Source organism: Meles meles, chromosome 2, assembly GCF_922984935.1.
Source record: "Meles meles chromosome 2, mMelMel3.1 paternal haplotype, whole genome shotgun sequence".
NCBI lineage: Eukaryota > Metazoa > Chordata > Mammalia > Carnivora > Mustelidae > Meles > Meles meles.
The window spans coordinates 98,698,703-98,725,629 of NC_060067.1; the positions used below are offsets into that span (position 1 = coordinate 98,698,703).

Sequence of the window (26,927 nt, forward strand, 5' to 3'; positions counted from 1 at the left end):
TGTGATGAGGCTTTTCCATTTGGAGAAGCCAGAGCTCTGGACTGAGTCAAGAGGCTGAATTCCTGGTGAGAGTTCTTTTCTATTACTGAGTAGGACTACATGAGCATGAGTAAGTCCCTTAGCCTGACTTGCCTGTGGTAAGAGACGGGGTATGTCCAAAGTCTCGTCTTGCTCTGATTTTCAAAGATCATGTAAGATACAATAGATTTGCTTTTAGAAACACTTTTGGACACACCCTAACTGTTTTTATCTTGATATGTTTTTAGAAAGATTTACTTTTAAAAGAGTCAGATTGATCTCCAAAAGTAGATGGGGGAACCAAATTTTAAGATGCCTTTAATAAATGTGTCTTTGAAAATGGAAACTAGAAGCTTGAGGAAGACAACTGAGAAGTAACTGGGCTAGTTAGCTGGGCTAGTATTTAACATCGATGCATAAGACTTGCCATGCACCTTGAATCCGATCTTGTGTTTCATTCAGCACTTGCACTGAACAGAAGCCAGTCATTTTAGGTGGCGGAGAAAAGCAAAGCTTTCAAAAAGATTTCTGTCTTTTAAGCTGCTTTCAGGCAGAGGATGACTATTTCTTTTATTCAGAGACTCATATTCCTTCATCTGCCTTCTTTATTTCTCATCTTTAAAGGCGTCTCTTGATTTGGGCATCATGGATCTATAAACACATCCCACAAGTAATTTAAAATTGTTCTTCTTGGGGCAAAAACAGATTAAGTCTCAGGTCCCGATGAATAGCTCTGCTCTCGCCATTTTAATAAAGAAGAGTTGGACCAGGGCTGATGGCATATTTACCTTCATGAGCTAAGGGAAAAAAAGCAGGGTGGGGGGAGAGAAAAAGAAAAAAAAGTTAATTACTGCTCCGAGCAAGTTAGTCTGGCTGTCCTGAGCTGTCTTTTATTAGTTGTCCCCTTCATTAATTTCCCTCACTGGATTTGCTGCTAATAGCTGCCTGGTCCCAGTCAGCTCAAAGCCGCATCTGTGCCATTGAGCAGAAAAGTAGGAGCCTGGCCAAAGGGGGGTAGAGATGGGGTGAGGGAGACGCTATTTACAAATCAACTCTTATTAACATGATGGTCTGGTTTGCTGAAGAGGGGAGAAGGCGGGCCTCAGAGGAGAGGTAGTGTAACCTGAAGAGCCAGCCTCAAGCCTGGCAGCTGGGATTTTTACTTCCCTCCTGTGAGCTAGCGTTCACCTAGCACCAACTTACCCATCCTGACTTTTCTTAAACTTATCATCAACAAGTAATGTATTTTGTGTTTTGCTTACATTGTTTTCCTTCATTAGAACGCAAGCTCCAGGAGGACAAGTGTGTGTGTGTGTGTGTGTGTGTGTGTGTGTGTGTGTGTGTGCTTTGTTCAGTATTATCTCCATTACCTGTAACACTGCCTCCCACACAGTAGGAGCTCAATAAATATTTGTCATGCTAATGCTGATGAAGTAATTTTTTATAGACAAAGAACAGTCAGTTCTAAATCTCTTATTTACATGCATACTCAATGAAGACACATCCTTCTTTCTTTTTCTTTGATAAGAAGAAAGTAGTTTTTCTCAAATGTTAACCTTTCCCCCAACCTCTGTCATAGATGTGGTCATAAATGGATCTGCCTAAATAAAAATTTTTCTGCCTCATACAGTAGTTCATCTTTTCAAGCTGCATCTAGGGTCTTCCAGAGGTGAGAAAAGCATACTTGCAACAATACTGTGAAGTATTGTGGATGTGGTGCAGGTTAGGGGGTCAGAATATATTCTTTTTTAAAAAAAAAGATTTATTTATTTGAGAGAAAGAAAGAGCATGAGCAAGGGCAGAAAGAGAGGGAGAAGCAGTCATCCTTGCTGAGCAAGGAACCCCATGTGGAGCTCAGTCCCAGGACCCTGGGATCATGACCCGAATGGAAGGCAGACACCCAACACAGTGAGCCACCCAGGTGTCCCCCCCCAAACTAAACTGACTCTGATGTAACCAGTTTGGCACTAGACTGGGTTGGGCATTCAGGAACCGAGGAGTAAGACAATAAATACGAATATGAAGGATTATTTCCAGATGGCCTTGGTTAAGCTATGTGCATATAATTTGGGAGGGTTCTTTGGCAAGAGGCTTGAATTAGCTATGGTCATGCTTCCCATGTACATTATTCCCGGGAAAGTCTGCCTTAAGCAAAACTGGGAAGAGGTAAATTGTCCATAATAGTTTAGTAGATGAAAATGTCAAGTTGTAGAATATTATGTACGGAATCATCCAATCTTTTTTTTTTTAAAGATTTTATTTATTTATTTGACGGACAGAGATCACAAGTAGGCAGAGAGGCAGGCAGAGAGAGGGGGAAGCAGACTCCCTGCTGAGCAGAGAGCCTGATGCGGGGCTAGATTCCAGGACCCTGGGATCATGACCTGAGCCGAAGGCAGAGGCTTTAACCTACTGAGCCACCCAGGTGCCCCCCCCCTTTTTTTTAATGGAGAACTTTTTTTATTCACATGTGTTCCACAGCCTTCCAGCTAAGAGTACATCAGGGCTAGGCAAATGGCACAAGAATATAGCCCAGGAGCCCCAGCCGTCCAGAAAAACAGAACAGTTTCTAAATCTCTTTATGCTCCCCAGTTAAGGGAGACCACTAGAACACACCAGGCACTTGGCATTTGAGGATTTAGCCTTTACAGTTCCATCATCTGGGACTGAGTCCAAGGGTTCAAGATGTTTTTGAAACCTAAGTGCTATGAGCCTGGAGTGTGGACAAGTCGCCGAGCTGATGAAGAACAGACCCACTGTCAACACAGCCTTGCTATCTTCTACCTGTCTCCACAGGTCGGGAGACTACTTGGAACTATAACCACACATCTGAAAAGTCACAAATGACCAGATGATGTACTGCCCATGAATGTCAAGGGGAAGCGGAAATCAACTGGTTCCATACACAGACAGGTTTGTTTCAGGAAAGGGGACCAAAGCACCGAAGTAGAGGAGAAGAACCTTTTCAGATGATAACCGTACCCTCATGATAATATACCCTCTACGTGGATCTACCTACTGTGGTCACAAACACCCTGACCCTACATCAAGCATACACAAAAAAGGACATCACATACACCATAGCAAAGGGAAGGCATACAAGTTGAGTAGGTGATTAGAAAGCAATGAGGGAGAACTAAACTTAAAAAAAAAAATTCCAAGTTGCTTTCAACAGTGATGTGTTTCCAGAACAAGAAAATGTTTTTAATGACATTCTGTACCCCTTCTTTACCAACTGCAAGCTATCACATCCCTTTCCAAAACTGCTGGCCACACAGGTACACATTCACATCCTGTGCTTTGGATCTGCCCCTCAGGCCATTTTAGCCAGCCATTTCTCCAGGTCCCGGATGTCCGTGGAGTCAGCGTCCCCTCTTCATAACTTTGGCACTGAACTCCAGGAACTCTGCCTGAGGGGCAACTATGAGAACTCACATTCTTTGCATTTCCTTCGAAGCTGAGCGGGAGAGGGCGGGTAGGTGGGGATGGGTTGGGGCGGGGCGGGGCGGGGACGTGCAGTGCTGGAACTATCCAGTGTGCTGAGGACAGCAGAGCAAGTGGCCAGAAGGCCGAGTTCTTTCTCAAGGGGTTGCAGAATTAACTTTGTGGACTGTAATGCCTTGCTCAATGCAGGCATGGAGTCATCCAATCTAAATTAAAATATCAACATGTTTTTATCTTTATCCACTTGTTCTTACAAACATGGAAGCCATATAATAACGGTAGCCATAGAGGAATGGGATTGGATTGGTGGAGTAAGGGAGGCCCTTTTCCTTCGTACTATATACAATAGGGTATAAAATTTTCTAAGTTTGTATCACCCAGGTAATTAAAAATAACCAATTAACACGTGAAATATCAAGACAAGCCTCCTAAAGTTCTGTCAGGGTGTATGTTTGGCACTCGCCAGTTTGGGGTATGACTCTTTTCTTTAAAACAGGCTTTACTTTGCTTTAACAATAAACAAAGGGGCAGCAATTTCAGGACACCAAGGGATCTGGAGACCTTCATGGGGTAAATTGATGTCCTTTTATTTCCTGCCTCTCAGTAGATTAATCCAATCAGTTTCAGCTCCTTCCTTGGGAGATTTCTTTCTTTCTTATCTATCTAAGCAAGTCTAGACTCTCCAACTGGGTTTGCCCCTAACATGGCATCTGCTTCAAAGTCACCTTAAAGTCATCTGAATGCTTCTGCTCAGGCAAATAAGATTGACAATGGAAACATCTAATCCTCACTTCATTTTCTTGTTTGAGTCAAGGTGACGCTTGGTTCTTTTTCGGTAGCAACATTAAATAGTAAACTGGTATAATTTCTGGAGAAAAATTACCCAAAGGAACTTGACAAACATTCCATTCTATTTGTCGTTGTGTTGTAAAGTTTTTTTTCTTTCTGAGAAAGATGCACAGTGATCACAGCATGACTTAAGTGAAAATAGTTTACAGGGCACCTGGGTGGCTCAGTGCGTTAAAGCCTCTGCCTTTGGCTCAGGGCATGATCTCAGGGTCCTGGAATTGAGTCCAGCATCGGGCTCTCTGCTCAGTGGGGAGCCTGCTTCCTCCTCTCTCTCTGCCTGCCTCTCTGCCTACTTGTGATCTCTGTCTGTCAAATAAATAAATAAATTCTTAAAAAAAAGAAAATAGTTTACAATGTGTTATTTCATTTTTAAAAAAATTTTATTTATTTATTTGTGAGAGGGGGGGAGAAAACAAAAACAGCAGGATGGGCAGAGGGAGAAGCAGACTCTCTGATAAACAGGAAGCCTGATGCAGGCCTTGATCCCAGGACTCCAAGATCAGGACCTGATCCAAAGGTAGATCCTTAGACTAAGCCACCAAGGCACCCCTATTTCATATCTTTAAAGATTTATTTTTTTGAGAGAGAGGGAGAACGTGCACACGAGTGGGAAGAAGGCAGAGCTGAGCTTGGAGCCCCGTGCAGAGCTCTATCTCACAACGCTGAGATCATGACCTGAGCCCAAAGTCAAGTGTCAGTCGCTTAATAGACTGAGCCACCCAGGTGCCCCTGTTATTTTATTTATTTATGCAAAGAAGGAGAAAGTCATTAAATACACTTTGAGTATTGAGGGGACTTTAGGCCTATGGAGGGTAATTTGACCAAAGATCTCCCAGGAGAAGGTGACCACGTATTCAAAACTTCTGGTGTGCTTAAGGTTCCTGATCAGTTGATGATTTGAAAATAAAGCAGGAGCATGTGTTGGAAGAAGGTTCTAACAACGGTCTTTTGCTGGGGCAACGGGTAGAGGGGAGAGTGAGAATTCCTACAAGCTGAAAAAAGTTCTATTTCTCAAAATATTCAAGGTCTAACAAAAGTCCCTCTTGCCTATACTATACTAATGGTTAATGGTTTGATAATCAAAAGGAGTATATTGAAAGAAAAAGCACAGCATTTGTAATGAAAGGGTTGGGTTTGGGTTCGAGCTCTCTGTGTAATTTTGAGTAAGTTCTTTAGCTTTTCTGAACTCTTGGTTCCACACCTGTAAACTATATTTCCAGTCACAGGATATTTAGACTATTTCCAGTTTTTCTTTAGTTTACACATTGCTGTAGTAAATAAGAGCCTTGTAACTAAACTGTGTGGGGGCATTAATTTTCTTAAAGTGGAAGAGTGCACAGGAGTAAGACATCACGTGTCTTTTTACTCACGTTGACATATACTCCCAATATATCATTAGATTTAAAGGAGCAGTTTACAATAATGTGTGTAAAATTATCACATAATAGGTAAAATAACAGCTGCATTTCATTATGAACATAACCCATGTGAAGGCTGTTCCTAAGTTTTTTACATGGATTATTGTGTAAAAACCTCACAATAACCCTTTGATGTAGGCACTATTATTATTTTTGTTTTATAGACAAAGACATTCAAACTTTAAATATTAATAGTAATCCCTTTGGATTATGAATGTTTAAAAATTTATAACTTTTGTTTATTTGATATTTTCTATTTTTCAACATTGAACACCTATTACTTTTTTATTTTGGTAAAATATAACATAAATATACCATTTTTAAAAAAGATTTTACTTATTTAACTGCAAGAGAGATGGTGAGAGAGAGCATGAGAGGGGAGAAGGTCAGAAGGAGAAGCAGACTCCACATGAGTTGGGAGCCCAATGTGGGACTCGATCCCGGGACTCCAGGATCATGACCTGAGCCAAAGGCAGTTGCTTAACCAACTGAACCACCCAGGTGCCCTTAAATCTACCATTTTAACCACTTTCAAGTACAACCAGCAGCATTAAATACCCTCACAATATTGTGCAACCATCCCCACAATCCACTTCCAGAACTTGTTCATCATCCCAAACAGAAATTCAGTACCCATTAAACACAGTTAGATTCCCACTCTTTTAAATCTTTAAAACAAAACCAGAAAGACATAATCTCTATTTCCTTAGCGGCTGATGGCGGAGGTACTTTGTACCAGATGAACCATACCCGAACACGGCGACTTTCCTATTAGTGTCAGGTCTCTAACCTGTTAAAGAAATTGAATGTACATCTTACAAACTACCCACAAAAACAAACAAAAAACCAAAACAAAACAAAAGAAAATTCCAGACGCAGTTAGTTTTTACTCATGAGTTCTTCCAAATCTTTAAGGAAGAAATTACACCAAATCCACCAATTGTATCCAGAAAATAAAAGAGATTGGAATACTTCTCACCACATTCTATGAGACAAGGATTGCCCTGATTTAAAAAAAAAAAAAAGACATTATAATAAAAGAAATTTATTTTATTAGATAGCTAGTTTTTATAGCTTAGTTTATTAAGTGTTAACTTATTTTGCTTATTAGATAAATAATTAAAAGGGCGCCTTGGTGGCTCAGTCATTAAGCATCTGCCTGCTGCTTAGGTCATGATCCCAGGGTCCTAGGATTGAGCCCCGCATCCAGCTCCCTACTCGGCAGGAAGCCTACTTCTTCCTCTCCCACTTCCCCCTACTTGTGTTTCCTCTCTCGCTATGTCTCTCCCTGTCAAGTAAGTAAACAAAAATCTTTAAAAAAAAAAGCCTCAAATTTTAGTAAATTGAATCTAACAATATATATATATAAAAATACATCAGAATCAAGTAAGGTTTATCCCAAGGGTGCAAAGTTGGCTCAACTTTTGAGTATTCACCAATGTAATTCACCATATTAAGAAACTAAAAAAGGAAATTCATATGTCTAATAATTGCAGAAAAAACTTTTGACAAAATTCAACATTAATTCATCAGAAATGTTCCCAGAAAACTAAGAATAGAAAGACATTATGTTGGCAACCCAATAAAGGACCTCAACAAAAAACCTACAGTGATTATAGTTAGTGATAAAAGGCTATATGTTTTCCTTTTAAGATTGGGAACAAAGCAGGGATGTTTACTCTCACCACTTCTATTCAATATTGCACTGGAGTTCCTAGTCAGTGCTAATGGTTGGAGGTAGAAATTCGAGGCATAAAGATTAGAAAGGAAGAAGTAAAATACCACTAATCACTGTTGACAAGATTACCTATTTACAAAAAAGCTACTAGAACCAAGAGCATTGAGTATGACCAGAGGAGATAAGAACATTCTACAGAAGTCAATTACATATCTTTTAAAATTTATTTTTATTATATATACTTTTAGTAATCTCTACACACAATGTGGGGCTCGAACTCACACCCCCAGATAAAGAGTTTCATGGTTCACTGACTGAGCAAGCCAGTCACCCCTCTTTTTCGCTTTTTGAGATGAGAACACTTAAGAATTACTCTTAGTAAATTTTAAATATACGTATTGTACTATTAACTATAGTCACTATGTTGTACATTAGATCCTCGGAACCTACTCATCTTATAACTTGTACCCTTTTGTCAACATTTCCCCACTTCTCCTACCCCTTAAGGTCCTGGCATCCACCATTCTACACTCTGGTTTTTTTTTTTTTTTAAGATTTTATTTATTTATTTGACAGAGATCACAAGTAGGCAGACAGGCAGGCAGAGAGAGAGGAGGAAGCAGGCTCTCCGCTGAGCAGAGATGTGGGGCTCCATCCCAGGACCCCGGGATCATGACCTGAGCCGAAGGCAGAGGCTTTAACTCACTGAGCCACCCAGGCGCCCCTACACTCTGTTTTTATGAAATTAACCTTTCTTCTTTTTTTTTTTTTAAGATTCCACATGTAAGTGATCACTGTACAACATTTGTCTTTGTCTGATTTATTTTAGTTAGTGTAATGTCCTCCAGTTTCATTTATGTTGTCCCAAATGGCAGGATTTCCTTGAATAATATTGTATTTTCTGTCTCAGATCTTCTTTATCCATTCACGAGTAGACGGACATTTAGGTTGTTGCCATATCTTCACTATTGTGAATAATGCTGCATGGACAAGGGAGTGCAGATATCTTTTCGAGATACTGGTTTCATTTCCTTTGGACGTGGGGTTACTTGATCATATAGCAATTCCATTTTAGATTTTTTTGAGGAGCTTCCATACTTCTCTGTAATGGTTGCACCAATTTACAATTCTACCAACAGCATACAAGGGTTTCCTTTTCTTCACATCCCCACCAACACTTGGTATCTCTTGCCTTTTTGATCCTAGCCATACTAAGTGGCATGAAATGATATATTGGTTTGATTTGCATTTCTCTGATGATTAGTAATGTTGAGCATCTTTTCATATACCCATTGGCCATTTGTATAACTTCTTTGGAGAAATGTCTAGTCAGTTCTTCTGCTCATTTAAAAATAGTATTATTCTTTATTTTTTACTTTTTTTGTTTGTTGTTTTTTTATTGAGTTGTATGAGTCCCTTATATATTTTGGATATTAACATTTTATTGGATATATGGTTGGCAAATATTTTCTCCCATTCACTAGGTTACCTTTTCTTTTTTCTTTCTTAAATATTTTATTTATTTATTTGACAGAGAAAGCAAGAGAGCACAAGCAGGCAGAGCAGCAGAAGGAGAGGGAGAAGCAGGCTCCCCACAGAGCAGGGAGCCCAATGTGGGGCTCGATCCCAGGACCCTGGGATCATGATCTGAGCCGAAGGCAGACGCTTAATGACTGTGCCACCCAGGCACCCCAGGTTACCTTTTCGTTTTGTTGGTTTTTCCCCCTTTCCTTTTTAGTTTGATGTAGCCCACTTGCTTATTTTTGCTTTTGTTGCCTGTGCTTTGGGTTTCTTATCCAAAAATATCATTGCCAAGACCAATTTCAAGGAACTTTTCCCATAAGTTTTTTCCTAGGAGTTTTATAGTTTCAAATCTTACACTGAAGGCTTTTAAAATCTATTTCAATTTAATTCTGGGGAGTGGAATAAGATAGGGGTCCAGTTTCATTCTTTTGCATGTGGATATCCAGTTTTCCCAAAACCATTTATTGAATAGACTATCCTTCTTCCAGCATGTATGCTTGGTACCTCTGTTAAAGAGTAGTTGACTGTATTTTATTTCTGGACTCTCTATTCTGTTCTATGGTCTATGTGTTTGTTTGTATGGTACTGACATAAAATCGTAAAATCGTACCAGACCCTTGATTACTATGGTTATGTAATATAGTTTGAAATCAGGAAATGTGATGCTTCCAACTGTGTTCTTCTTTTCAAGATTGCTTTGGGTATTTGGCATCTTTTATCGTTCCAGAAAAAAATTGGGATTTTTTTTCTATGTCTATGGAAAATAGCATTGGGATTTTCATAGAGATTGCATTGAATCTATAGATTAATTTGGATAGTATGGACATTTTAACAATACTAATTCTTCCAATCCAAAGAACATAAGGTATCTTCCCATTTATTTGAGCCTTCAATTTCTTCATCAGTGTCTTATGGCTTTCAAAATACAAATTTTTTACCTCCTTAGTTAGATTTATTCCTAAGTATTTTATTTTTTAATGGTATAGTAAATGAGATTCCTTTCTTACTTTTTCTTTTAGATAGTTGATATCTCTGTTGAGCTTCTCCTTTTATTCATGCATTGTTTTACTGAGTTAACAGCATTATCTCTGTACTCATTGAGTTACATTCATTGAGCTTCCTAAAATAATCATTTTGAATTCTTTGTCAGGCAATTCATAGATCTCCATTTCTTTTGGGTCTGTTGCTAGAAGATTATTGTGTTCCTTTGGTGGTGTTGTATTTCCTTGATTTTTCAGGTTCCTTGAAGTCTTACATTGCTGTTTTCACTTTTGAAGGAGTCAGTACCTCTTCAGACTTTACCGACAGGTTTTTGGACAGAGATACCTTCACATGTTGGTCCAGCTAGGATTCTGAAGTGGTTTCAGACATCCTCTGTGGGTGTACTCACTCCACACTTTCTGCTTTCCTTGGAGGAAATAACTAAGATTGTACACCTTGTCTCAATCCTGCAAAACCAGGCTAGGTGCTGAGGTTCTCCCGTTTTCCCCTGGGGCAGTGCTCTGAAATGCTTGTGAGTTAGGAAGAGAGGAGTGTAGGGTTGTGCATGGGGAACATTAGGAATGGATGTGGGGGCAATTGGGGGCCCCATATTTGAGGCATCCACAGTTTTTGGTGAGTGGGTTTCCTAATGGAGTTTGTGAATAGGTTAGTAGACAGAAGAACCATGAAGCCATTAGTAGGACCTCTTTGATGAGTTCAGAGTCCTGGCTGCTATACTCTTAAGTTCTTCCAACCCCATAGGCTTGCAAATCACCTCAGTAATCTGGGTGTCTTGGGTAGCATACTGCATAGCTAGGAAAGCCAGGCTCTGAGTCACATATTTTCAGTTTTCCCTGTGGGAGAAACCATGCCTGCAGAGGTGTCTCCTGACACTGAGCCATCCTGCCTGGGGGAAGAGTGACGGAAGCACTGTGGTACTATTCCTCCTACCCTCTTCAGTGCATCTATTCTCAGACTCATCTGCTATAATGGTGTGCAACTCCTCTCCTGGGCTCCTGAACTCCCATGAATGGACTTTTGTCTGTGGGTGACTGTCAAAATCGGAGCACTGTGGTTGAAGGTAGAAGGGTTGAAGGGTTGAAGGTAGAGAACATCTGCTCTGCCATCTTGCTGATGGCACTTCGATTATGCTTCCATGAACTATTAAAGAACATTTGGAATTTGAAATAAGTAAATAATACTTTGTGCAATAGCATAAAAAATGTCAACTACTCAAAGATAAATATAGCAAAATATGGACAAGACGTGCATGATGCAAACTAGAAAACATTCATGGGAATATTAAAGAGGACTTAAATAAATAGAGAAATATATGGTATTCATGGAACAGAAGATTCTATGTTGTTACAGTAGTTAATTTTCCCCTATTGTGATCGGCCTGCAGCTGCAAAATTTGGATGTCAAGACAAATGATGCCACAAATGCACCAAAAGGGTGTGAAGAGAGTACTACTCACATAAGAAAACTGTCTGGGGAGAACAAGACAGGCTTCCAGATATGTCTAAAATGGCTTGAATGAATGGGCTTCAGTTTTTGTGGTTTTTATAAAGATTTTATTTATTTATTTGACAGAGAGAGAGAGAGATCACAAGTAGGCAGAGAGGCAGGCAGAGAGAGGTGGGGGTTGGGGAAGCAGGCTCCCTGCTGAGCCTGATGTAGGGCTCGATCCCAGGACTCTGAGATCATGACCTGAGCCGAAGGCAGAGGCTTAACCCACTGAGCCACCCAGGTGCCCTGGTTTTTATGGTGTTTAGAAGGCGGGGCTGGTTAAGAACCCTTTCTGTAAGTTGGAATTTGCATACTTTTAGTTTCCTGCTTGTGTCAAAGGAGAAAGGACCTGGGCTTCCTGGTCACTTGACCAGATGGGGGACAGAAAGGTAAGAAAGAGTGGTGGGGCTTCCAAGATGCCAACAATCAGACTTCAGTCACTTAAGCAACTTGATTTTGGCTAAGGTCATGATCTAAGCGTCATGGGATCAAGCCCCTTATGTCAGGCTCTATGCTCAGTGGTGAGTCTGCTAGGGATTCTCTCTCTCTCTCTGTGTCTCCTTCTGCCCCTTCCCCAGCTCTCTCTTTCTAAAATAAATAAATAAATCTTAAAAAAATTTAAAAAATGGAGTCACTTTTTTAGATTCCCAATTTGATCTATAGACTCAATACTAATTCCAATCAAAATCCTTCATTACCTCTAATAATAATCTTTTTTTCTTAAGCCCACTTTGTTTAATATTAATATAGCTACTACAACTTTCTTTTGATTAATGTTTGGTGGTGAATTCCCCAACCCCCATGTTTTCACCATTAATGATATGGTTGGGCTAAAATCTATCATCTTTCTAGTTGTTTTCTGTTTGTTCTCCTTTTTCCTCTTTTTCTGTCTTGTTTTTGATTTATTTTTATGATTCCTTTTTATCTTTGCTATTGATTAGTAACTATATTCTCATTTGGACTTTTTCATAATGCTTAATCTCGAGCTTACAATATCTGCCATGAGCTTATCACAGTCTATCTTCAAATAATATCATTTCATTTTATGTATAATATAAGAAACTTACAATATTTGTTATATCTACTATTACCTACCCTTTGTGTTATCATAACACATTGCTATAATTTTTGCTCTACACAATTATCTTTTTAAGTGACTGAAAATAAGAAAATCATCCTTTACATATACATTTATATTTATTTATTTCTCCTTAATAAATTGATTGTAAATATTTCTGCCACTCTTCTTTAGTTTTTATAGATTCATGAGAAAATTCCTCAAACATTTCTTGTAGCACAGTTTTGCTTGTGACAAAATCCTTCAGCTATTGTTTATTTGAAAACCTCTGTCTTCATTTTTACCTTTAAGTATTTTTTAAGAATTTTATTTATTTGAGAGAGAGAAAGAGAGAATGAGAGGGAGAAGGAGCAGAGAGAGAGAGAGAGGGAGAAGCAGACTCCCTGTTGAGCAGGGAGCCAGACATGGGGCTGGATCCCAGGACCCCGAGATCATGACCCGAGCCGAAGGCAGAGGCTTTAACCCACTGAGCCCCCCAAGGACTTCTCTTGTCTTCATTTTTAGTTTTGTGTTTTTTTTTTAAGGTTTTATTGATTTATTTGACAGACAGAAATCACAAGTAGGCAGAGAGGCAGGCAGAGAGAGAGGGGGAAGCAGGCTCCCTGCTGAGCAGAGCCGGATGCGGGGCTCAATCCCAGGACCCTGGGATCATAACCTAAGCCGAAGGCAGAAGCTTAACCCACTGAGCCACCCAGGCGCCCCTTGTCTTCATTTTAAAAAGAGATTTTCATCAGTACTTCAAATATATTTCTCCATTGTCTCTGACCTGTCTAGTTTCTGACAAGAAACCTTCTGTACTTCTTATCTCTGTTCTTCTGTACGTTATAACCTTATACCCCCTTCATAACTCAGACTACAGGCTGCTTTCAAGATTTTCTCTGCATTTTTTGGTTTCAGCACTTTGACTATAGGATCTAGGTGTGGCTTCTTTTGGTATTTATGTTTTGGGGGAATTCTCTGGGTTTTTGGCCTATAGAATTTTGTGTTTTATTTATTTTGGAAGTTTCTCAGAAATTAATTCAATATTTCTTCTGCCATATTCTCTAATGACTTCTTTTTCTGGAAATCCAATTACATATATGTTAGGTTTTTTTTATATTGTTACACAGTTCTTGGTAGCTTTACTCATTTTTCTTTTTAAAGATTTTATTTATTTATTTGACAGACAGAGATCACAAGTAGGCAGAGAGGCAGGCAGAGAGAGAGAGAGGGGGAAGCAGGCTCCCTGCTCGATCCCAGGACCCTGAGATCATGACCTGAGCCGAAGGCTCAACCCAATGAGCCACCCAGGCGTCCCAGCTTTACTCATTTTTTTTTTAACTCTTTTAACTCTTTTAATTTCAGTTTATATAATATATACTGATCTATCTTCAAATTTACTGACTCTTTTTTAGTTGCGCTCAATCTGCTGATAGCACATCTAGGGAATTCTTCAACCCTGATAATGTATTTCTCTTTTTCTTTATGTAAAATTTCCATTGGCTTGAAAAAAAATAGTTTTTATGTCTCTGCTGAGATTCCCTCTCTGTCCTCATACATGCTATCAACTTTGTTATTAAATCTTTTAAATATTAATCGTAGTGATTTAAAAATCTCTGATACTTCCACATCTGGGTCATATCTGATGACTAGTTTCTGTTGACTGCTTTACCTGTTAATGGTGGGGTTTTTTATGCTGTTCAAAATTTCATATCATTTCAATGAAGTCTTGACATCATTTGTAGAAGAGTAATACAGACTGAGTTGAATAACATTTAAATCTGAAAATGGACATGCCTCTCTGTGCCTGATTCTCAGGGACAGGGTTTTATCAGTATTTGCCTGCTGAATTCTGATTTGTAGGTCATGGATAGAAAAGAGTTTCTTATCCATTCCCAGAAATAGTACACCTATCCTTATACCAGTGCAGGATACCGAGTCCAAGACTTTTCCTCTTTTTGCCTATGGGCATAAGGCTTTTGCTTTTATTCAGCCCCTAGAAAAAATTAGGTCTGCCCCTTCCTCCAGTAGGCTCAGGCTTTTTTGCTTTTTATGAGAGAATGACCCAGCGGACTGGGTGGGTTTGTCATACGTTTGCCACAGTGACAGCCCCAAATTTCCTATATGCCTGTACACTGATCACCTCCTCCATGTCTACTCTGTCCCTAGTTTTTCTCATGAGACCCCAGTGGAAAAGAACTTGGGAATTAGGGCAATGCCCCCTTGTGTCTTCGACTCCCAGCTTTTCCAAACAGATATACTTGTCCTTTAAGACTTCAGTAAATTTTTAGTTAATTTCTCCTTACTAACTTATATCGTGGTCATCTCTTTCTTTTATGTTTTGCCAAAGGTAAAAGAGTTTGTGTTTCCTATCTCTCCTTGAAGGGGCTTGCAATTATTTGGGATTTAATTTATTTGATTGCCTTGTAACCTCAGCTCTCATATGGGCTCAAGAACAGTTTGTAGATTTTCTAGCTTCTTTTGGCTGCTAAGGTGGGAAGGCACCATGTCTCTCTTCTGGTATTCTACATCCTAAATAGAAGCAAACTCTGGAAATACAAACTTGAAAGACAGAGGGAGTCAGTCAGGGGAGTGGCTAGGTTATGTCACTGGAAAATCACCTGGGCAAAAATTTACTAACACCTGCTGTGGATCCCCTACCTGCTCCAGCTCTTGGATTTTCACATGCATCTCACATGGAAAGAGTGTCTGTTCCTTGCAATTAAAAACTTTAAAACATGCATGAAACTCCACATCTCAAAATCAGGAGAACCCAATGCACATCGTGTGTGTGGTAGGCAGGATTTTAGAGATGGCCTCCCAAGATTCTCACACCTTGGTTAGTCAAAACACTTTTCTAGGTAATGCTCTAAAGAGATTTTGTAGATGTAAAATCCCCAGGCAGTTGATCTTAAGATCTGAAGATTATCAAGGTGAGCTTGACTCAGTCAGGTGACTCCATTTTACGCAGGAAGTTTTTCTATAGCTGGTAGCAGGAGAAGTAGAGAGATTTGAAGCATGAGAAGGATTTCAGTGCACTGTTATTGGCTTTGAAGATGGAGTGGCTCTGTGCAAGGACTGGAGATTGGTCACAAGTAGCTGGGAGCATCCCCTAGCCAGCAGCCATCAAGGAGATGGGGACCGCAGTTCTTCCAGCTGCAAGGAACAGAATTCTGCCAGTAACAAGAATGAGGATGGAAAAGGGACTTAAGCTCCAGATGAGAACATAGCTAGCTGACACATTGACTTTAACCGTGTGAGATCCTGAGCAGAGATCCTAGCGACACCAGTCTGGATTTCTGACCCACAGAACTGTGAGATAGCACGCTGTGTTGTTTTAAGGTGCTACATTTGTGGTAATTTGTTACATAGCAATAGAAAAATGAATATGTGCTGATTTCAGGTGATTGGAACCCCCCCAAAGCTTCGCAGGGCTTCAGCCCTGATCATAAACTATTTGTGACGTTACTGGAAGAGGACGCCTTTGGAAACACGGGTTTTCCTAATCAGGATGTAAGATTCATGATGTTGAAGGGACTTACAGCAGAGACTGAAGCATGGAAAATACAGAAACACCACTTGGATGACTAGTGACGTTAACTACACAGAAAGATTCTATCAGTAAACAAGGATTAGAGCAACCTGCGTTCTAGTAGGAATAGCTTTTGCTCAAGAGTAAGCAAAACTGGGGCGCCTGGGTGGCTCAATGGATTAAGCCACTGCCTTCGGCTCAGGTCATGATCTCAGGGTCTTGGGATCGAGCCCCGCATCGGGCTCTCTGCTCGGCAAGGAGCCTGTTTCCTCCTCTCTCTCTGCCTACTTGTGATCTCTCTCTCTCTGTCAAATAAATAAATAAAATCTTAAAAAAAAAAAAAAGAGTAAGCAAAACTTGGGGCACCTGGGTGGCTCAGTGGGTTAAGCCTCTGCCTTCAGCTCAGGTCATGATCTCAGGGTCCTGGGATCGAGCCCCGCATCAGGCTCTCTGCTCAGCGGGGAGCCTGCTTCCTCCTCTCTCTCTGCCTGCCTCTCTGCTTACTCTGTCAAATAAATAAATCTTTAAAAAAAAAAAAAAGAGTAAGCAAAACTTTGCTTTTGTGTGTAACTGTGACTCCGCTTTGGTTTAGAAAATGAAAATATGGTGGTAGATAATAATGGTGATAAAACAACAGCAACAACAACCATCGATGGAGTATTTACTCTGCACCAGACACAGCTATGGTGACGTCACATGTGCTTTTTCTGATCTTAAGATCTTGAGTTTGTTGCTATTAGTCTTCTTTTAACCCTTGCATGGGGGTGATGAAGACTGACCCTGAGGTTAATCAGGAAAAAGCCAGGAAGCAGCATTTTGATACAGCAAGATTAAGTGTCTGTTACAGTTTTATAATGTGCCCTTAATCTTAATGATGTTTATCTGCTCTGTCTAAAGAAGGAGGTAAATTCTTTAATTCATGCACCTTGAAAAATACCCTTCTTAGTGCACTTAAAAACAGATGGTTTCTGAGCCAGGACCAATAAATTAGACCTTCTGTATTTCTAAGATAATTCATGCTTTATCTAAAGTCTATCATATAATACATGTAATGTGAATTAGCAATGTTTATTGATCATCTTTTTTTAAAGCAATCTCCTGTTCCCAGTGTGGGGCTTTAGCTCACGACCCTGAGATCAAGAGTTGCATGCTTTACTGACTGAGCCAGTCAGGTTCCCCAATTAATCATCTTAAAAAATTAGATTACTAACACATTTTGGCCACACAGTGGTAGAGTACGCGTAATGATAATTATGCCTTATCACCAGAGTCCAAGAACAGATGGTAATCAATTCTCCAGAGTTGTCTAATTAGCAGATACATAAAATAATAGTAAAAATCAACATTAATAAATACAAGGAACCATTAATTTTTGCCAATTTTAATTTGCAACCCACAGATAGTTTAATTTTCTTAATTAAATAAGTACTAAAATCAAAATCGTGAAAAATAAGAGGGGACCTAATCTCCTTAAATGATGGGGCACTCAAGCATTTTTACTTTTGCATGCAGACAAAAAAAACCCAAAACAAATAACAAATAAACAAACAAAAAAACCCCTGTCCACCCAAGAGCTAATCCATTTTCCATGCTTATTATCATTCAGATGAGTCTTTTGTAAGACAAAGATGTCGGCAGAGCTTTTTCAGTGTCTGAGAACGCCTTTCTTATTTGGATTGTACAAATAAAGAGGACCCTCTGGATCTAATTAAGAGATTTTTCACCTGCCATCATTCATTCAGTTCACAAACATTTATGGAACACGTGCTATGTGCATGGTGCAATGTTAAATACTGTATTTCACCACGAGTTATGACCCAACGGTCCAATCATAAAACTACATTTTTTTAAAAAAGGTTTTATTTATTAATTTGGCAGAGAGAGAGAAAACAAGCACCGGGAGAGGCAGAAGCAAGCTCCCGGCAAAGCAGGGGAAGCCGGATATGGGACTCGATCCCAGGACTCTGGGATCTCAACACAAGCTGAAGATGGTGACTTAACCAACTGAGCCACCCAGGAGTCCCATAAAACTAAACTCTTCATTAATCTTGTGATTTTTAATGGTTTATTTCTTTCATTCAGCAAGGCCTGATTAACAATCACGTGCAGGTCTAGGCCTTGGCGCTGATGAAGTGAATGCTCCATTTCCGCTTTCACCTGCTCATAATCTGATAGGGGAGGCAGACTCATAAACGAGAAGTTCCTGTGCAACAGAGGTCCCACCTCAAAGATGTGTGATTGTATAATGGAGCCTCTCGGTGTGTGTGTGTGTGTGTGTATGTGAGAGCGTGAGGAGAAGGGCCAGAGAAGGGATCCCTGAAGAAATGACAAGCGCAGGGTCTTGACTGACAAGAATTTCCAAGGAGGGTGGGTAGGGGGAGATACTGTAGGCACAGGAAAGAGCCTGGGAAACAGGTGTGGGAGCGCCCGACCCATCTGGGGACCCGCAGTCAGGTGAGTCTGGAGGATGTAGGACTACTTGGGAATGAGGCTGGAGAGAGAGAAAATGAGAGGATCGTGTTTGGGCATGATTTAATTTGAAATCATACGAACTTGCCAATATCAGATGATTTTGACTTCAAAAATAGCAACTTAATATGGTTTCAATGGTATTTCAAGATGACGTGGTAATGATGAATGAACGTCAGTAAGTACACGAACTCTAATTCTATTGTCATCTGTGCTGTTATTTGCATTTTCCACTCCCCACCCTGATCAGAAATGACTTGTTCCTAGGACCAGGATCGGTCCTGAGTCTCGGGGAGAATCTGAGGTTACACACAGGGAAGAGGTCTTGGCTGCCAAAGTTGGTGAGAGTCGGAGGGGAAAATGGATTTTGCCAGACGGCCCTGGGGAAAGGGCGTGGCTATAATGATGCTAAAGCTCTATCCTTTACAGAACACCAAAATGTGCTGGCCACGGTGCTAAGCCCTTCACATGCATGGTCTCTAGTCCTTAGGACAGTGTCCCTAGCTGTGTCTTTTTATACCTATTTCACACACGGGAACTCTGAGGCCACTCTCTGGTGCACAGCAGAGCTAGGGCATGTTCCTGTGATTTCCCTGCCCCCTGCCCTTCCAGGAGGCCTCAAGAGAGTGACTGCAAGTAGAACCAGAAGGGACTGAGCACAAGCTGATTTTTTAAAAAAAGATTTTATTTATTTGATAGAGAGAGAACTAAGCAAAGCAGCAGGCAGAGGGAGAGAGAGAAGCAGACTCTCTGTCGAGCAGGGAGCCCAAAGCAGGGCTCGATCCCAGGACCCTGGAATCATCACCTGAGCCAAAGGCAGCCTGCGTCTTAACCAACTGAGCCACCCAGGCACCCCACAAGTTGATGTTTAAGTATTGCCCTGAAGAGGAAAGACCAGACGGTAGGTATAGCCAAAGGAATAACTTCAGTGTCACAACTCCTTGCTTTTTAATTTGTATGTTTTTGGTCTTAGGGAGGTAGAAAGGGGCAGGCGGGAGGAGGCAGGAGAGGGGGATGGGAGTGTAGAAGATGAAACTTGGTGGTATGGGAAGAAAAGGGAAGGCAGGCTTCTCTTTCCTCTCTCACCTCCCTGGCAAGCAACCAGCTGGCTCTGGAACTTAACTCTTTGTTTACCGTGGCAAGGACAAAGCACAGTCTGCTCAGTGAAGTCTTTCCTGACAACGGCTACCAAGCAGGGGGAGAAAACTGTGTGCACATCATTCGATGAAAACATTTTTCTTGATTTATTGTCCAGAAAAATGTGCATAGAGAAGAACACATTGTCAGGAAAATGCAAAGCCAAAACTAGAAGCCTGTTGCTAAAGGAGTGTTCTCAGCTGGGAGATTTGAAAGTAGACAGACAGCGTTTCCATCACTCTGTGATGGCGGTCTGGTTGAGACTCTGCGGTTCCCTGTGGCCTTGTCATCTCGAAGCCACCCAGCACACTACAATGCGCAGTGGGAACAATGCCTCAGGAGGCCCATGCGACCCATGAGTACAACATCTCATCTATTATCCAAGTGGCCTATTCTAGAAACCATCTTTTGGGTGTGTCTTTTCATTTGTTTCTTCTGTCCCACACGCTGAGAGTGATGACAAGGGTCATTTCTAGTTAATGTTGTGGACAGTGCACTCAGAGTGACCTTTCCAACTGAGAAGCAGCTATTCACACTCTGGATTTTTAAACAGTTTTCTAAAAAAAAAAAAAAAAAAAGGTGAGGGTATTTCCCTAAAGATCACACGTTTGAATTTAGACTTAGGTACCTCTCCGAGGCTTACCTCTTTTCATAAGAAACATGATTTTGTTAGAGTCTGAAAGAGAAAAATCACTGTAGGGCTATTTTGCAGGGGCAGAAGGGAAGACGTTTTCAGCAAGAGTGGAATAGATCATTAATCCTTCCAATGGAAAACACTATAATAAATATGCAAACCTCTTAGTAAGGCCCCTTCTCTCCTCTAGCATTTGCACGACTCAGCTATGCCAAATTATAAAATGCTTCCTGAAAACGATATTTTCTTCATAACTTGAACTTCAACATTTATAGAATATTAACTTTCCTCAAGTATCTTTTTCAGTTCATGTTTTAAAAACACTTGAGTTACACTCTTGTCGGTAAATGTTCAGAGCATGGCATTTTGGGCACCTTTTCAAAAACAGTCAAGGCAGTAAAACAGTTGACATATACCAAGGGATCAAGCACTTAATTCATCCTGGTCTGTATTGAAACTTAATTTTTAGGTCACCGATGACAAAGTCTGGCATTCTCCTGATATTCAGGACATCTGGGAGCTGTCTACCTCTGAGTCATCAGTTGCCATGTAGCCACTGAACAACAACAACAGACTTGTTATCGGCCTCTATAAGATGAATCTGAAGCAATAGTCTTTTTCTTCTTCTTCTTCTTTCAGATTTTATTTATATATTTGACAGAGAGAAACCACAAGTCAGGGGAGAGGGAGAGGGAGAGGAAGAAGCAGGCTTCCCGGTGAGCAGGGAGCCCCATGTCGGGCTTCGATCCCTGATACCATGACCTGAGCTGAAGGAAGATGCTTAATGACTGAGCTACCCAGGTGCCCCAACAGTCTTCTTTTTGATTGCATTATCTTCCTCCTTTCTGGAACCAAGTGTTGAGTGTTTAAAAGAAAAAAAAAAAAAAGCTACTACTTGGCAATGTAAGGTTTTAGAGATGTCAGGTTTAGTTCACCTTTCTATGAGACCACACTGTCTCCAGATACCTAGGAAGCGTCTTTGTTGAGTGTCTGTCCTTGCTCAGCTCAGCCGAGTACAGAGGCTGTGCTGCTGGGAGGGAGGGCAAGAGGAGATGGGGGGAGGGGATGGGCTTAGGTCTATTTTGAAGTAGGTGGTCTGGTGCTTGTCTGAATGTCCTAGGGCTCTGATATTTTAAACTGGCTTTGTCAGAACAGTTGATGCCTCCGAGGCTTTGCACAGGCATGTTTCAAAGGCTCCTGGGCTCCGTTGCTCTTACCCTTTATTTATACCCACTGAAGGCTCTTGCTAAGTTGTCTATGGTGGGGCAAAGAGGACAGCCACTGAGATGGATGCCCCAGTGCGGGTCTGGCCTGGCCTGGCTCAGCTCATGCTCCAATATGCCCTGCAGGCTGGGGAAGGCTACAGCTGGCCAGAGGCTCCTGTCCCTCATCCACCATCCTCTCCAGTGCAGGTGGCTCCGTGACTGCTGTCCCGCCCAAGGGAACGTTGCACATGATCCAGGTGCTCGGCCCAGAGAGAATGTTCCCTATTGAAAGCACATGGGGAATACGGCCCCTCAAAGCCAGTCGCTGTGCGTCCTTCTGTTATTTGGAAAAGACCATGTCAAATGTCTAACAAAAGTGTTTAAACAGTCCTTCTCCTTTCTGGTGATTTGTGTAGGAAAAGAAGGTTAAATCTGGTCTCTGTCCTTGGCAGAGAAAACGTACACATTTCCGGGACTCTCGTTTGTTCTTACAGAACACTTATATAACACATATCCAGCTGGTGATAGATGAGCAATGTTTGAAAATTTAGTTAGAAGTAGCAGAATAGGGCATTCTTTGATTCCGAATCCCCCTTCAACTAGAAAAATGGTCTGTATTTTAAGAAAGCATTTCCTCAAATTCACCAGAACCTGAAAGAAAACATAGGATTCTTTCTCTTTAACCTGTGTGATTTACAGTGTTAAGGTCGAAATGGCAAAACGTGTATTAAAGTTTAAAATTATTTTAAGTTTTAAAAAATATTTCCTGAGGAAGAAATGGATTCTTAGTACATTAATTTTCATTAATGCACTTATTGAATCTAAAATTAAGCACTTTGATACTTATTTTTGTCTGCCCCCTTTTGAAAATTACTTTGTAAAAACAAATATAACAGTTACGGTTTCAATTATTGAAAAAGATGCTATTTTCTGAGATATGATAAATACTTGCCGTGGCTTGGTAAATTACAGGCTGTCCATTGTGAGCTCATTTCTATAAGAGATTCATTTAAAATTTTATTACTGTGTAGATCACACAATGGAATAAGAGTGTTAATAACTTGATACTGTAGCTGCAGGATCTGCAACTTATTCTTATGAAGCAAACTGCCCCCAGGCCAGCGGCTGCTCATTTATTTCACTATATTTAAATCAATTGAGGAGGCAGTCAGACAGTAAATTGTGTGTGTGTCTCTGGTCATAAAATTGGCGTCTCAAACTGTAAAGTCTTCTGCAAAGATTTAACAGCTCCCCCTTTTGGGATGGACTCTTCTTTGTCCCGTCTTCCGTGGGGAAGGTGTGGAGATGTAAATAACATTCTTTTTCTGTCTTCTTGTTCAATCCTCTTTTACCACGTACAGTGGGGTCCAACTTTTTCAGCTTCTGTAAAGCTCCCACTTACTGCTTGAGGGGGATTCTTTTGTCTGAGCCGCGGAACAAGATAACCGACTTAATCTTCCTAGTAACACGTGAGTCGCCATGTATCATTTTAATCTGCAAAACACTAGGGCTGAGTCGTGTCACATGCTGATTTTACTTTTCTATGAGAAAGTGACTCCCTGGTTCAATGATGGATTGCTTGTTCTCTTTAAACAACAGTCAAGATGGTGAATGCCCCGGGGTGATAGACAGAGTGTGCAATGGGAATGGGGGCAAAGCTGATGGCCCGGTTCAAGTTCACCTGACAAAGCTGGAGCGGTCTGCAAGCAGCATTCGAGAAAGGATTATTCACACTGGCATTATCGTTTTGAATGCATTTTTCTCCTTGCGCAGCTGCAAAGTCCCCTCACACTGAAGGTTTATGCACCATAATAAAGAGATTTATTTTTTTTTTCTCTCACTCTTACTTCTTACACTTTACACCCAGTTTCTTCTGAACGGTTCGGGCAGAGGACGTCTGTATAACCAAACTACACAGAACAAACATCATCTCCAAAACAATAGCAGTGCCAAAAGATAGCAACAAAAGCCTGCTAATTCTGATGTCTGAAGGGAGAAAAATTAAGTCTCTTTAAGTTGAACCCAATGCCTGAAACTCAGCTTTTTACACATTGTCATTTGACACGACACGCGAAAGATTAAAATAAAAATTATTTATTCAGTTTAGAAACACAATAATGGAGTTTTTCTAGAAGTTACTTGAAAATATCCCAGGGGCCACGTTGCTGTGAGAAATAAGCATTAAAGAATAGGAGTGGGGGAAGAAATGAGAAAAGCTTAAACATAAGGAAGCAAAATTATTTTCTTTATAAATTAGAAGTTGGACTGAGTATATTCTGTTTGTCTTTCTCTCCCTCCAACTTTCCACCCTTCTGTCCACCCACTTATCCGCCCATATCCTACCTTGTTATAGAAAGGCTTCCTAAAGTCTGGAGAGCTCAGAGATTCTTCTGTAATTAAGACATAATCCTTATTAGCCTCTTGCCTTACGTAGCAAGAGATGGTTAGCTAATAAGCAGTTACTGAGCCTTTAAAATGCATAGAATTAGCATTTACTTATTCATTCAATTATTTAAACAAAAATGAACTAAGCACCAACTGTTAAGCAGACAGTAATAGAAGCAAGTGCTGGGGGTACAAAGGGCTCCGTTTAGGCTGGTGAAATAGAATGAACTCCAGGCCAGCCTCTAGTGATCCCTGATATTCATGCACTTTTGGTCTCCTCCCACCTGGTTAGACAGTGATCTGGGTAACCCATAGTATGTAGAAGTGATGGTATGTCACTTCTGAGGTTACGTTATAAAAGACATGGTGACTTCTGTCTGTCTTTCTCTCTCTCTCCCTTGGATTTTTCACTCTGATTGAAGTCACCTGCCATGTTGTGCTGCGGACAGGCCCACGTAGAGAGGAACCGAGGCCTCTGGCCAGCAGCCAGCAAGGAAGACACATCCTGCTAACAGTCACAGAAGAGAGCTTGGAGGCAGAAGCGCCAGTCCCAGTCAAGCCTTCAGATGACTGCAGCCCCAGCTGATATTGTGATGGAAACTTAAGGAGACTCTGAGTCAGCACTATCCGGCAAAGCCACTCCCCAGTTTCTGATCTGTGGAAACTTCAAGCTAATAGCCTTTTATAATCTTCTGTGTATAATAATCCTTTATTATTCACAGCCTCCAAGTTTTGGGTTAATTTGTCAAGCAGCAATGAGAAATTATATAATAATAAAAATAAAAATAAGTAAGAAATAAAATCATAGATAATTATAATCCAGCTGTAGTATAGATAATATGACATAAGTGTATAATAGCTTCCATGATAACCATGCAGTGAGAGTTGCACAATTATTAGGGGACATCAACAGAGGGATACTTCAGGTTGTGGAGAAAAGAGGGTGGGAGTAAAGGATTTTTTAAGAAAGTGTTCGTTGAATGAGTCTTCAAGGACGAGAGGACATAGGAGGTGACTGTCCTGTAGACATAAGAAAAGCAGGAAAACAGTCCTCAAGGGACAAAATATCCTGTAGTGGGATGGCAGGAAGCAGAATGACCTCAAACTGAAACCATTAGCAGTTCAGTGTGTCTAGAGCGGACATTCCAAGACTAAGAGGCGTGATGATCTGAGGAGAAAGATGGGCCCTATATGCTCATCTGATAATGTGTACTTTGTATTAAAAAAGAGAACCATTTGGGTGTCTGGGTGGCACAGTGGGTTAAAGCCTCTGCCTTCGGCTCAGGTCGTCGTCTCAGGGTCCTGGGATCGAGCCTCGCATCGGGCTGTCTGTTTGCAGGGAGCCTGCTTCCTCCTCTCTCTCTCTGCCTGCATCTCTGCCTACTTGTGATCTCCGTCTGCCAAATAAATAAATAAAACCTTAAAAAAAAGAGAACCATTTAAATTTCATAAAATACATCTTTTGATAGAAGTGGTACATGCTTATTCTAAAAACTTGGAAAATATAGATGACAAAGAAGAAAATAAAGTCCACTACCATAAATTCACTAGCTAGGGAAAAATACAATAGTATTTTTATATACTTTATATAAAGTCCACTACCATAAATTCACTAGCTAGGGAAAAATACAATAGTATTTTTATATACTTTATATAAATGTATTACTTTTTCTACTTACATACACATATGTACTGATATTGGGATCAATACTATAAATGCTTTTTTTTTAACTTTAAAATTTATATGCAGGTGCTTAGGTTGATCATCTGCCCTTAACTCGAGTCATGATCCCGGAAGCCTGGGATTGAGCCCTGCATGGGCTCCCTGCTCAGTGGGAAGCCTGCCTCTTTCTCTCCTCTGTATGCCACTCCCCCTGCTTGTGCTCTTTCTTTGTGTGTCAAATAAGTAAATAAAATCCTTAAAAATTTTATATGCAATTATTATTATTTTTAAAGATTTTATTTATTTATTTGACAGACAGAGATCACAAGCAGGCAGAGAGGCAGGCAGAGAGAGGAAGGGAAGCAGGCTCCCTGCCGATCAGAGAAACTGATGCGGGGTTCGATTCCAGGACCCCGAGATCATGACCTGAGCTGAAGGCAGAGGCTTTAACCCACTGAGCCACCCAGGCGCCCCTGCACTTATTTTTGAATACATAAAATTTCAATGGATGAATAACATTTGTGGATGAATTATATAATACTATTCAATATACTCTTGAAATTTTAAATTATCTCTTTTTTAACTATCATGAGTAAAAGTTACGACGGGCACACTTGTATTTATTCACATTTCTGATTATTTCCTCATTAGAGATTCATAGCAGAATTAGTGGGTCCAAGAATGGACACCATATGATGTTAAACCCCTTTCCATAAAGACTACTGTAATGCACATTCCTATCATCAGTGATAATAGAATTTCTTCCAACCTTTCCAGAGCTGAGTGTTAACTCTTAACATATTCGCAATTTGATGAGTGAAAATAGTATTTCCTTTTTGTGACTCCTCTGTTCACATCTTTTCTCTATTCTTTTACCCCTTATATGTGTTTTATGGTAGGAATTAAAGGCAGTTAATGACATGGTAAGATTTGTATTTAAGAAAGGTCACCAGTGTCTCCGAGAAGGATGTGGGGCAACAATGAAGTCAGAGATCACACAGATCTTGATTAAGGTTCTGGTCATGGCGACAGAGAAGGAACCGTATTCAAGAGAGCTGGACCGAAGGATGCAGTATAGACTACCCACACAGTACTACCTATTATATGTGTTCATGTCCTCAATATCGCACTCTAGCAGTCTGTCTTCTCATCTGTTACCGTGGATACACGATCCACGCTGTGGTCTAATACCATCCCTTCCATTTGTGTGCTGGATTCTACGCCCTCTTGCCTCCTCAAGGGCAGTGCACCCACAATTTTCCATTCTCTTTCCCCTGTATCATCATTTCCTCATTTTTCTTTTTAAAGATTTTATTTATTTATTTGATAGAGATCACAAGTAGGCAGAGAGGCAGGCAGAGAGAGAGAGAGAGGAGGAAGTGGGCTCCCTGCCAAGCAGAGAGCCTGATGTGGGACTCAACCCC

The 26,927-nt window shown here is 40.6% G+C and overlaps 1 long non-coding RNA gene across 2 annotated transcripts; it reads left to right on the forward strand.

Moving 5' to 3' along the window:
- The first annotated feature begins 10 nt into the window (after positions 1 to 10).
- On the forward strand, positions 11 to 24,715 carry LOC123937134. 2 transcript variants are annotated; one of them, XR_006817417.1, is made up of 3 exons: positions 11 to 65; positions 2,815 to 2,931; positions 24,263 to 24,715. It is a non-coding gene; the product is annotated as an uncharacterized LOC123937134 (long non-coding RNA). The 2 variants fall into 2 exon arrangements; XR_006817418.1 differs by having other exon boundaries at positions 54 to 109.
- Positions 24,716 to 26,927: the final 2,212 nt, after the last annotated feature.